Raw genomic sequence first — 13433 nt, forward strand, 5'->3', positions numbered from 1 at the left:
ATACTAACTGGTGAGTATGTGTCAAAGTAATCAAGTCCTTCTTTTTGTCTATATCTTTTGACCACAAGACTAGCCTTGTATTTGTCAATTGATCCATTCGCTTTCATTTTCCTCTTGAAAATCCACTTGTACCCAAAAGGTTTACAACCTGGTGGCTAATCTACCAATTCCCGTGTGTGATTTTGCAAGATGGGTTCAACTTCACTATTTATAGTCTCTTTCCATAAAAGAGCCTCAGGACTAGACGTAGCTTTTTTAAAGTTAAATGCTCATTTTCTAACAAAAAAGTTAGAAAATCTGGACCAAAAGATTTTGAGATTCCAGCACATTTGCTATGCCTAGGTTCCTCTTTCTCATTTTGATCCAACTCTTGCTCTTGTTCTTGATCATGACTAGTAATAGCATCATAAAATCTTTTGTTAGTACTAGTCTCTTGTCCAATTTTATTAGGAAACACATGTTCACAGAACGATGCATTCCTAGATTCAATAATAGTATTTACATGCATTTCTGAATGTTCTGACTTATGAATCAAAAACCGATGTGCACTACAATTCTTAGCATAACCAATGCATATGCAATCAACAATTTTAAGACCTATTTTAGTCTTTTTAGGACTAAGAATAGCCACTTTAGCCAAACACCCCTACACTTTTAAGTATTTGTAGGATGATACTCTCTCATGCCACATTTCATAAGGTGTATGATTTGCTTTCATTTGTGGTATTTTATTAAGAATATAATTAGCAGAAAGTATTGCTTCCCCCCACAAGTTCTGAGGTAATCCAGAACTTATTAACATGGCATTCATCATTTCTTTTAAAGTCCTATTTTTCCTTTAAGCAATTCCATTTTGCTAAGGTGAGTAAGGAGCAGTGGTTTAATGAATTATTCCATGTTCTTTACAAAATTCACCAAAAGGTGATTTATATTCACCATCTCTATCACTTCTTAAAATTTTAATTTTCTTACCAAGTTTATTTTCAACTTCATTCTTATATTGAATGAAAGTTCCTGAAGCTTCATCCTTGGTTCGAATTAAATAAACATAACTATATCTAATATAGTCATCTATGAAAGTGATAAATATTTTTTCCACCTCTAATTTGAATTGATTTAAAATCACAAATGTCACTATGAATTAATTCAAGCGGTTCCGTACTTCTTTCAATTGAATGAAAAGGAGTTTTAAACACAAAGTTCACATTTATGATTTAGATCAATTTCAAATTTAGGCAAACATTCCATATTAATTAATTTATGCAAAGATCCGTAATTAACACGTCCTAATCTACCATGCCATAAATTAGAAGACTCAAACAAGTAAGAAGAAGATGTATTTTTATTAATCATAGGAGTAACAATTATCATTGCATTCATTTTGAAAAGGCCACCATTCATGTAACCTTTTCTTACATACATCTTGTTTTTGGTAAGTACAAATTTGTCACTTTCAAAAACTAGCCTAAACCCATTCTTGCTCAACAGAGATTCGAAAACAAAATTCTTGCGAATGTCTGGTACATGTAGCACATTGTTGAGGGTGAGTTCATTTCTAGATGTCATCTTCAGAATTACCTTTCCTTGTCCTTTGACTTCAGAAGTCGAGGAGTTGTCCATGAATAGTTGTTCTCCATTTTCCATCACTGAATAGGAGGAAAACATCTTTTTGTCAGCATAGATGTGACGAGAGACTCCAGTATCCACCCACCATGCTTTCAGATTTCCTATTAGGTTGACTTCAGAGACAACCGTTGAAAGGTTTCTACACCAATAGAGATTATGTCCACTTCGGTAACTTTGGCTTGAGCAGGTTTCTTACTTGACTTTCCTTTACCTTTGCACTTGCTACGACAATCTTTTGCCCAGTGTCCTTCTTTGTCACAAATGTAGCATTTGGCATTAAACTTAAATTTCTTTGTGTCCCCTCCCTTAGAGTCGTATGATGAACTTTCTCCAGAAAATTTTTGTTTTTTTGATTTTGGTGCATGCTCCACCACATTTGCCTTAGACTCCATAGGATGCTTACCAGCTCGTTTATTAGAAATGCAGTTGTCTTCCTCAATCCTTAAACGCACAATCAATTCCTTCAAAGTCATTTCTTTGCACTTGTGTTTGAGGTAGTTTTTGAATTCCTTCCAGCCTTGTGGTAATTTTTTAATTAAGGCAACAACTTAGAAGGATTTACTGAGAGACATGTCTTCTGCATGAATCATGCAGAATGAGTCAAAGATCCTGAACTTGGCTAATCACAGTCTTTGAATCAACCATCATAAAGTCCAGAAATTTACCCACCACGAATTTCTTTGAGCCAGCATCTTCTGTTTTGTACTTTTTCTCCAACGAATCCCATAATTCCTTTGCCGTTTTGATGGGGCAATAACTTTGTACAGTGTCTTATCAAGCCCATTCAAGATATAGTTCCGGCAAAGGAAATCCAAACATGTTTCCAAGCATCCACCGCAGCAAGCACTTCCCGATCTGTTTCATCCTCTTTTAGCACAGGAGCATCCTCACGAAGCAAACACGCCAGATTTAATGTAGTAAGATAAAATAACATTTTCTGCTGCCATCTTTTAAAGTTAGTTATGAGGAACTTTTTTGGCTTTTCCCCTTGATTTACCAGGACTATCACAACAGTAGGAGGGATAGGGGCAGTCGCAACACCAGTCGGATTAGAGGTTTGAGCAGTTTTAGTAGCCATGAATTCAAAAGTATAAAACAAAATTATAATTAGAATTTTTATACTACACAGTAAATTAAACCATAAAACACATAATTTAATTCTATCAAAAATAAAAGAAACATAATTGTAAATTTTATTTCAAATTAATTTGAAAATAACTTTTACTAAAACAAATTAATTCCACACAGACAATTATGATCACAAATTAATATTGTGAAAAAATCAATGATAAACAGTATATTACTATTATTTGTATTTTCCAGTCAGAATATTACTATAGAATGTAAATTATGTAAAACTGAATCCAATGTCAATAATTTAGAAAACTAAAAATCAGAATTTTAATTATTGAACAAACCCAGAATTTTATTTTCGAAAAAATAAGAATTTGAATTCTGAAAAAATCCACACTGAAAATAAATTCTGTAAAGAACGGAGAAAAAGAAATGAACAAAAAATTATATATAAACAGAATAATTCGAATCTATCTTAAGATTGTTGGAACAATCTTCTATGTAGAGAAATGAAACTGAAATAACAAAAATTAAATACTTATGGTAATATTCTTGTACTGAAAAGTTAGAACAGAAACTTTTGATCAAGTCGAGTGTGACACTCTATCTTCAAGACAGATTTGCCACCGCACAGGTGCTTACGGGTTATCCGCGTCTATCTCCCAAGATACAATGATTAGAAAACACAGATTATAACAGCACTACAAATAATCTGCCGGGCGAATCAAACCTATGTTCTGTGACTCCCTGAAATCTCTATGAACTAATATGAAGAATATAAAATGAATGCTTAAATTTGAGGAATTTGAAATTAATAAAATTGGAATGGGGGCTACCTTTAAATAGATTTTGTTGGCACCTATTCAGTTTGAATAGAAAAGGCATGAAGAAGGGACATGACCATTCCTTTAAACTAAAGAGACACCATGAAAGGGTTGCACCTTTTTGTTCAAATGGATAGTTGACCCTTCCTTTAAAACAAGGGTAATTATTCAGTAATCCTGGAGTATAGACATGTGGTATTCCATAGCATTGTAATTAGTGGAGAAGGTGGATATGTGGGGTATTGTGTTAAGTGATTGGGGAACATGAGGGGGCAATTGAATGATGATTTGTTAAGAAATACAGACACGTGGTACTCCAAGAACATTCTATAATTGCCCTTAACAAAGAGACATCATGAAAGGTTGTACCCTTTCATTCAAATGGAGTCCATTTCAATTCACCATTACCTTTACAAATTTTCCAACAGAAAATTAGTCAGTGAACTGAAGATTCGAACTAAATTGACCTTTTTAAGTTGGTTTGATTTGGTTTTTTAGTTTATTAGTTTGGTTTTAGGTTTTTAAATCATCAAATGATAGAATTGGATTGGTTCTTGATTGTGGTCTTACCTAAATCGAATCAACTCGAGTATCGAACCTATTTATATGTATATATTTAAATTTTATTTATATTGATATATTTTCACTTTATTGCTCTATTACATGGACTTGCATAAACTTAATAATTTTTCATATATAAGAATTATTAGGTAAATAAAGAAATTATTAGAATCTTGAGTCAAATTTCGCAGTTGATTTAATTTGTGTTGGCTGTATTAATGGGTTTACTTTATTGATTATATTTAAGCTTGAGTTGGATTTAATTTGTATTGATTTGTATTAAACAATATTTTGTTCTTTGTGTGTTATGTTTAAATGTTAAAGATTTTTTATTTTAATTATTGGGTAAATTACACTAACACCCCCTGAGGTTTGGTTCGATTACATCTCACCCCTTGACGTTCTGAAAATTACATTCCCACTCCTGTGGTCAATAGTCTCATTTCACAAATCTCCCCTACTTGTATAAAAGGCAACAACTCCTAGTAGAAAAACAGAGGAAATTACATTGAAAAAAAAAAGTAGCAACAAAGGAAAGGAAAAAAAAAACAGAGAAAGTAAAGCAAAGCAAGAAAAGAGAGAGTGTATAAGTTCAATGTCTTCATTCCGTTTACATAATTACAATGATAGGGGTTTGGTGTGATTTCCCAAATGTAGGGGGTTATATGTATTAAACCAAACCTCAGGGGTAAGTGTAATTTACCCTTAATTATTTATCATTGATTGATTTGCTTATTTTTAAAATAGTGGAATCGTGATTCCAACCCCGAACCAATCTGAGCTACATTGGGTTGGGTTGGGTTGGGTTGGGTTGGGTTGGTTCTAATGCATAATTGGTTTGATTCTAGGTCCAAAAAATTAGAATTGATCATGAAATTTAGTGTCAAATCGAACCAAACCAACCCATGAACACCTATACAGCATATCGCACAGCAAAAAAAACTATAACTCTTTACAGTCTGTTGAATCCAAAGTTACCAAAAATATAGGAACAAAAATAGAATTTTATTCAACAATGTATATATAATATATCAAAAGTTAATTCACTTATAACCTTATTTATAATAAAAAAAATAATTCCTAAATCAACTACCAGTAAAAAGAAAATAAAATATTAAGAAATAAAAATAAATATTGTAAAGCAAACAATTCTATTCTTGTGAAATAAGAAAATACACGAAACAGATAAACTAAATAAATACGAAATTAAATATCTTAACCTTAAATAATAGGGGTTTTTAGTTTAAAATCTCTGATATTAAGATTTTATAAGATAAAAAATATGAAACATTTTCATAGTAATTGGGGTCCCTTAACATTTTCACAGAGAAATTTCGGCACAGAGAAATTTTGTGAAAAGAGATTCAAAGAAATTTCACAGAGAAATTTCAGCTCTTCACAGAGAAAATTCAAAGTGAACGAGAAATTTCTCTGATATGATCACAGAAAAATTATCTTCGAAAAATTGAAAAAACAAAAAACCAAACTGGTAAAAATTCACACTTTCTTTAACAATGTACTTGAGAATTAACTAAAAAAATATATATAAAAGATGTTAAAAAAAAATTAAAACAAAACATAATTTTTTGGGGAGCTAAAAAATCAGAAAAAAAAAATTGCTTGGATACAATCAAATTTACAAATGAAATGAATATGAAATTCATGCTTCGATCACCTAAACCATTAAAAAGCCTCATTGAGAGAGAGAGAGAGAGAGAGACTGGAGAATTTCAGCGGCCTCCTTTACTGACTCGAAAGGCAGTGAAATTCATACTTCTATACTCTTGAGATATAGAATTTCTCTGGCATCACAAGATCCATAAACATAAAACCAAACAGCAATAACAGAACAAATGTGGAAAAAAAGGAACCCAAATGTCAACAAAATTATGCAAATTAATACAGCATTTGAGTGACATACAAACATAGAACACGTATAAAAAGCAACCTTATTGTAAAATTTTGAAGAAATTGAACCGAAAGGAATCTTTCAACCCAAAGTTAATAATCCACCCAACTAATAAAAAAATATATATATTTTATCCAAAGTTAGAGAGGAATCTTTCAGTAATTTTTTTCTAAATAATAATCCTAATCAAAGTAAAATAATACAAATAAATTATATGATTTTTAAATTCAATCTGCATCAGTAGGAGAGGACTACTGAGTTGGAAGGTAGTGATTGGCATGCAAAGATTATGATCGATGTCTCTCTCTGTAAAGGGGTTGACACGAGTGACAGGAGGACATAAAGGTTGTCAAAAGGGGTTAAGAAGTGGCAAAGAGGTGGGGGATGGGTTGCCGGAGGTGATGAGAAACTGGGAGAAGCAAACATGAGTGGTTGGAGCTGGTGGTGATAGATGGTGGCTAGGGAGAGTCAATGGAAAAGAATATCTACTTAAAAAATTAAGTCAACTGGACATTGGTATTCATATGATGGGATCAAAAAATCATGTCACAAAATATATACTACAACAAAATTGAATTTTTATAGCTTGCAATGCATGCCGTAAAAATTCTTTCACGACATGCACACAAATGCCGTTATATGACATGCCGTGGAAAGTTGAGCAACATTTACAACATGCAGGTAAAGTTGTAAAAAGTAATAAATTAAACATTAATGACATACTTTGTATGTCGTATATAATTTTTTACGACATTTTTGTTATGCCATAAATCATCATACTTTCCATGACATAATTTTGCATGTCGTAGAATGTTATTTTTAATATATTTATGACATACTTTGTATGCCGTATATAATATTTTATGGCATTTTCTTGCATGTAATAAATCATCACTTTTCACGACATAATTTTGTATGCCGTCTATAATATTTTACGGCATTTTCTTGCATGTCATAAATCATCACTTTTCACGACATAATTTGTATGCCGTAGAATGTCATTTTTAATATATTTATGACATATTTTGTATGCCGTATATAATCTTTTATGGCATTTTCTTGCATGTCATAAATCATTACACTTCTCATGAAATAATTTTATATGCCATAAAAGATTATTTTTAAAATATAATATATATATATATATATATATATATACAGGAATATAACATTGCCAAAGACAATAACTTATAAAATGCAACTGTTAACAAACCAAGCAAAAGCAACAATTATGAAGTAAGCAAAAAAATCCAATATCCATACACCAAACAACCTGCATACTAACTTTCATCCTCAACTTCTATCATATCAAGCTGATAACAACCTCAGACATACAAATCAAAAAAAATATCCAAATCATAAGATTCTTTTATCGACATGATCTACACTATGAAAGATGGCAAATTTTTGCCATCTAATTATGCATTTATCCAGAGTTTTAAATCACTTGATCTACACTATGAAAGAACTGTCCAAGTACAAGTTTTGGGATCCAATAGTGCCCAGAGATGATTATGATCACCATCCTTCACAGCTGTTGGCAGTGCAACACTCATCACTTAGCTGTAACAATCAGCTTTCTTGTTTATCAAACACCATGGTGTCAACATCTCAAGTCTCAGTCACTGAATTATCATCATCATCACCATCTTCACTTGCCGCAGATAACACAACAACAAGCCATTTTGAGACCAGCATATCTCAACCATTTATATACTTTCTTGGAGTTGGAGCTACTTGAACTACTTGGAAAAAATAGAGAGTTTTCAAAACTAGAAGGAAAAGATTTGGGTGCAAAGATGTATGACATATCATTAGAGTTAAAAAGAAAGAATAGTTGTTCATGAAATGGTGACAGATAATCAGTTAGTATCATTTCCTTGTAATCTTAATTATCTTTGTAACCATTCTGACCTGAAATCATTTTCAAAGCTGGGACTGATAAAGACGTGCCATAGTTTATTCTCTCAATAATGCTAAAAGCATGGGAAAATTTGCACAGAAAAATCAATGTCCACGCCTATAGGGTCATGCTTTTAGAAGAAGAGAAGGCCAACAAAGTTAAAATTTCAATATAATTTTTACACATTATTTATAAATTTTTTATTGTTATTTACAAGCCAAAGGGCTGCTATTAGCATTTTCTTTGTTATATTTATCATCTTTAGAGTGTTTATTTAATCTGAATAAGAATAGAGGGATAACTAATCCTTAAAATAATATATGATAATTCCAAGATTAAATTTCTCTGATAGGAATATATATTATTCAATGTTTAAGTTAGGATGAGGTAAATAATGGGATAAGCTATAGGGCCAACCATTTCTGACCACTAGATGGTGTGTGGATGTGCCAAATTTTATTTTTCTCCTTCTAACTAGTCATAGGATATGCCATTAGGTATATCCTCCATTAGTTGGATGGTTGGTTAGACCCAATTTTGGGTAGCCAAAAGTTAGAATATGATATTGCAGCTATTTGGATGAGGCATAATTGAAACAACTAAACTATTAATTTAGTTGTGAAAAAACCTGAAATACTATGCTCATCACTTCTATCATTGAACCACACAATCCACTGAAAATCATGCATGACCATTAAGTCATGATAGCAACTGTAACTAGCAAAACCTCTGCTCTGATTCAAAGTGAAAGCAAATCCTATGACTAGTTAAACTAGCATATGTCGTCTTCGAGAATAGACTTTAAATCAAATGATGAATTCGAAGTTTTTGGGAAAAAATGATCGAGTGACAGAGAAATTGATCGATTGGGAGAGAAAGTAAATGACATACCTTGTGAGGCCCTACAAAGTCGCATAATCGAAACTGGATTATACAAAACGTTGAATACACACATGAAATTGATGAACTATTATATACAAAAATTGAGAAAAATTCATTACTAATAAACCATGAGCTTAAGATATGCAATCAACACCAAACAAAAAATATATATAAATATTAGAAACATACAGGAGAAAAGATGGGATGCCCAACCTACTTTTACATGATTACTAATGAAGCTTCATTGTGTGAGATTAACATCAGACACTCAGATTTATGTGATAACTGTAGGCTTCTCCCTTCCAGTGAAGTCCTTCAGCTTTGATACAGACAGCGCTAGATCTAACACCACGACCAAGTAGACATTAAATATAATGACATAAGTAAGCTTATCAAAATGACAAATGAACTAACCTATTAAAGGTTTTAGTGCAGTTTGGGCGTCCATGTCATGTTTAGAGACATCGGGCTCAAACTGTTCAATGTACATTCTAACAGTAGCACCAGTTGAACCAGTTCCCTGCAAATTGAAGGACATAACTTCCTACAACAGATTCCCTCATTAGCTTTTAAAAATATAAAATGAAAGGTTGAGATAGATTTACAAAAACTGACTTCAAACTTACCATACTTATCACCTGACTTGCTCTTAGAAACCAAATCTCTAAGATAATCTATCATTTTGTTTGCTCCTTCAGATTCACATTCCTGAATACAGAGTTAGTGTCAGAATATTGTACCTCTCAAGCAATGCAAAAATTCCAGTTTACACTTTCAAGTTTCAAATAAATAACAAAGTTTCAGAATACTTCAAAACAATTCAAAATACATCATAGACTAAAGCTTACTTCATAATCATATCTGGAAAAGAAGTTTCTTCCATAAGAGGCCCAGTGCTCCTTTACAACATTAGAGACGGACCCCAATTTCTCCCCAGGTTTTTTGTCCTTGTTTCGATTGCAATTATTGAAAGCCAAGCCAACACAGCCTTGTCAATTGGAAATGTTGAATCATTCCACAAGGATTATGAAAATTTATGAGCGACGACCTAGACATACGTTATAGAATGAAGAAAATAAATAGTTGGTTTGAAGAGTTTTATACTGCCTGCTACCCAACCAAAAGTAAATCTAAGAATTTAAGTTACAAGAGCCAAACGGCCCAAACCAGTTAAACTTTATCGCCAGATGAAAAGAAAACCAAGGCAGTAGAAACAACTGTTGTGGGAGTTAAACATAGGCAAGAAACCCAACAAAAAAAAAAATTAAAAAAAATTATGGTAACCTTGGAGGTGAGGTTCCTTTCTGAGCTAGAATCATATTAATCCCAGTTTCAAATTGACATTTGCAGCAAAGTACCTTCTACTGGCCCAAATGGGATATTGCCATCCTCCAGGCTTGAGAAAGAGTAACAAATAATACTGATGATGACTTTGCAGGAGAGGTACCGGTCCAAATGAAGATAATTGTAAGTAATATCTTTAAACACAAAAGAAAGCACAATATATTTCCATAACAGAAAGCAAAAAAAAGAAATGTCAACATAAACGACTAACTTTGCATGTCCGGTAATAGTAACAAAAGCTCGTGAAAGTCATGCTGTTAGAATTGGCAAAAGTCAAAACAGGCAATAGTGTCTCCCAAAAGGTATTTAGGCATAATTAAACACACACAGATATATAAGTTTATAGTCAACGGTGAAACCCTCCATTTGGTTAGGATGACATTTATGGCAGGAAGTGAAAAATATGCTTCATTATGACCATGTTGCTCTATTGGTGCAAATGTCATTTTGGCATATTTAGATTATTTGTTTATTTTTTGTTTATTCTCACATTTATGTTTGGTATGATGAAATGCAACGAGAGTGAAAATGAAATAGAAAGTTAAATAGAATGAATGCTCATTCCAATTCACTGTTAGGATGCTAACATGAGCATTCATTCTAAAGGTGGTAGTAGCCAATAGAGGACAAACTAAGAAGTCGTTAATTCAAAGGATGGCCCTAAATCAAGGCTCTGCATACATTCTCTGAATTTTGCTTGGCCTTGCTGATTTCTGCAGGCATGAGTTCTCAACGAAAGTTTGGAAAAATTGATTCAAAGTAATATGTAGCTAACAGTAACACAAATTGAAATCATATAACAAAAGATGAGCATACACACAAAAATTCACACTACACTACAATAACAAATAAGAAGCAACCAAGCAAAATCAAGATAGACAGACCTAGAAATGGAATGGAGAATGCAGAGAAATTAAAAAAATAATAAAAAATAAAAAATAATTGCTATCTTATCAATGAATCAATGAAATAAAAAAATAAAAAAATAAAAAATACAATCCTAGATCTTGTCAGTGAATCAATGCAGAAACAAAGCAACAAAACACAACAATTTCAGACAAATCTAAGGGGTTCGATTTCCTCCAAACCAATGTTTGATCAAATATGAATTTGCTATCTCATTTCTCTCTCTAGAAGTACGAATTAGTTACCTGGTGAATGAGAGATGAGAGATCGGAATGGACGAGAAGGAGGTGATTGATGGCGTCGTTTTCGATTGATCTTCGTTCACAGGTTCACAGATGCCGATGGAGAGAGAGAGAGAGAGAGAGAGAGAGAGAGAACGAACTGAATCGAGGTTAACAAAGCAAAAACAGTGTGAAGTAGAAAATCAATAGATTAATTGAAAGATACTCATAGTGGAGATGTCACCGATTAGAATCACGTATTTGAAACTCTCCTCCACCATTCGATGGATTGATTGATTAATTGAAGGAATGATCGATTGAGAGAACACAGAGAGAGGATGCTAGATTGAGAGCAATCGAGAGAGAGAGAGAGACACAGAATCAATTTTTGATATGGGAAAGTCTTCTTGGTGCCTTGATCCCGAATCAAACCAATCATTTATACCACTACAACAAGAAGAATGATTCATCCTACTAAAAACATCACCATTAATAGTATTAATACATTAAAAAAGTAAAAAAAAAAAATATAACTTCAAGATTAAAACATCACATCATTAATGACGAGACCTACTACCACCTAATTAGTGGGAGCACTAATTAATGCTCCCAAGCATTTTTCTATAGCACTATTCTCTCCCTTTTTTCTTTCCTTCCAATTTTTGGTAAACTGTTGCTTAATTCATATGCTTATTGAAATATATGATACAAATATGTTCAGAAATTTATTGTTATATTTTATTTTTATGTTTGTATAAAAATCTTAAAATTTTGTTTGGATTATAAATTTGGATAAAAATTTAAAAATACAAAAAGAGAATGTGATTGAAATTTAATTATATTTTATTTATTTATTTATTAGTAATTTTTTTAAGTAGTTAAAGTTGGCTTTTTTATGAGAAATCTTGTTAGAGCTCCAATACTTCCACTTAAATTTGTGAATTTTTGAATTAAAAAATAATTTTTAAAAATATTATTGGTTAACACACTAAATTAATAATTATAAAAATTAATAACATCCTATGATTTACGCTTTTCAAAAGGAAAGTTAAAGAAGCTTTCATAATTTGCCCAAATCTATTATCTCTTACAAAAATTCAAAAGGAGAGATTAATTTTTTTTTCTTCATTTTCTTTTTTCTCCGATCTAAAACCCTAATTGGTACACAGTCACAAACATTTTTTTTTCACACCATGCAAAACTTGCTTATCGCTCAAGATATTATTTCATACAATAGATCACCGCCACACTTTTAAACTATTTTTTTGTTAGAGATATTAAAAGTTAGTTAATGTTACAATTCATCTAATCAATATAGATCGTCAATGAAATTTGACATTCTTTTAACAATTAAATTTTAATAGTTAGTTTAAAATTATTAAACTATTTTTGTTCCAATAGAAATTTTTTATAACATTCAAATAAAATACAATGAATTATTTTTATTTTATAATATTTTATATTTAAAAAAATACAAAATTTTTACTTTGTGCGTAGCACGAGTTTATTGCTCGTATATGCGAATAAGAAGTGAAAATTCAAAGAAGAAAAAGCTGAGATACTGCTTAATAAATAAGCTACTTATTGGCTTATGTAGGTCACATCATCCTTTTATTTTTCTTTACGTCTTTTCATAATAAGCAAAAAATGCAACTTGTAAGTCATACTCAAAACAATAATACTCCATAGGTAGCGCCATGACCACATTTATATTTTAATTTCAGCAGTGTTCGAAATTTAGAAAAAAAATACTTAGAAAATTATTTTTTTTAAAAAAAAAGGAATCAATAATTTACATTTATTATGACGGTGGCCTACATCCCATTAACTTTAAATTTATACCACACACACTTTCGAAGTAAAATTTAAAATAATTTTTATGATTCATAACATTTTGCTTTAAATTCTGTATTTTTAAATTTTTTTAATACTAAAAGTACGTGACAAAGTTTAACAATTTACCAAAATAATAAAAATCATACCGAGTTTAAGCCGATTGAGAAGTAAAATTAAATCAAAATTTTTTTATTTTGCCTTCAAACTATTATTTAAAAATCAATTTAATTCATAGTCTTTTAATAACATCTATTTCACACCTGAACTATTTGATTTGGGATCAATGTTACCTTGTTATCAACTGTCGTCTATAATTAAACATAAGCTGTTGATGACACCGAAACTTC

General features: G+C 31.4%; 1 long non-coding RNA gene across 11 annotated transcripts; it reads right to left on the reverse strand.

Moving 5' to 3' along the window:
• Positions 1–7198: 7198 nt before the first annotated feature.
• Positions 7199–11682, reverse strand: LOC114275532 (uncharacterized). Of its 11 annotated transcripts, none has more exons than XR_014343738.1 (7): positions 11275–11665; positions 10064–10209; positions 9628–9827; positions 9406–9487; positions 9194–9323; positions 8993–9121; positions 7199–7648 (listed from the first exon to the last, which is right to left on the reverse strand). It is a non-coding gene; the product is annotated as an uncharacterized LOC114275532 (long non-coding RNA). The 11 variants fall into 11 exon arrangements; XR_014343739.1 differs by lacking the exon at positions 7199–7648 and adding an exon at positions 8808–8864 and having other exon boundaries at positions 8997–9121; XR_014343740.1 differs by lacking the exon at positions 7199–7648 and adding an exon at positions 8808–8864.
• Between the last annotated feature and the right edge of the window lie 1751 nt (positions 11683–13433).

The sequence above is a fragment of the Camellia sinensis genome, chromosome 11 (assembly GCF_055761805.1).
Source record: "Camellia sinensis isolate YWXY chromosome 11, ASM5576180v1, whole genome shotgun sequence".
Lineage (NCBI taxonomy): Eukaryota > Viridiplantae > Streptophyta > Magnoliopsida > Ericales > Theaceae > Camellia > Camellia sinensis.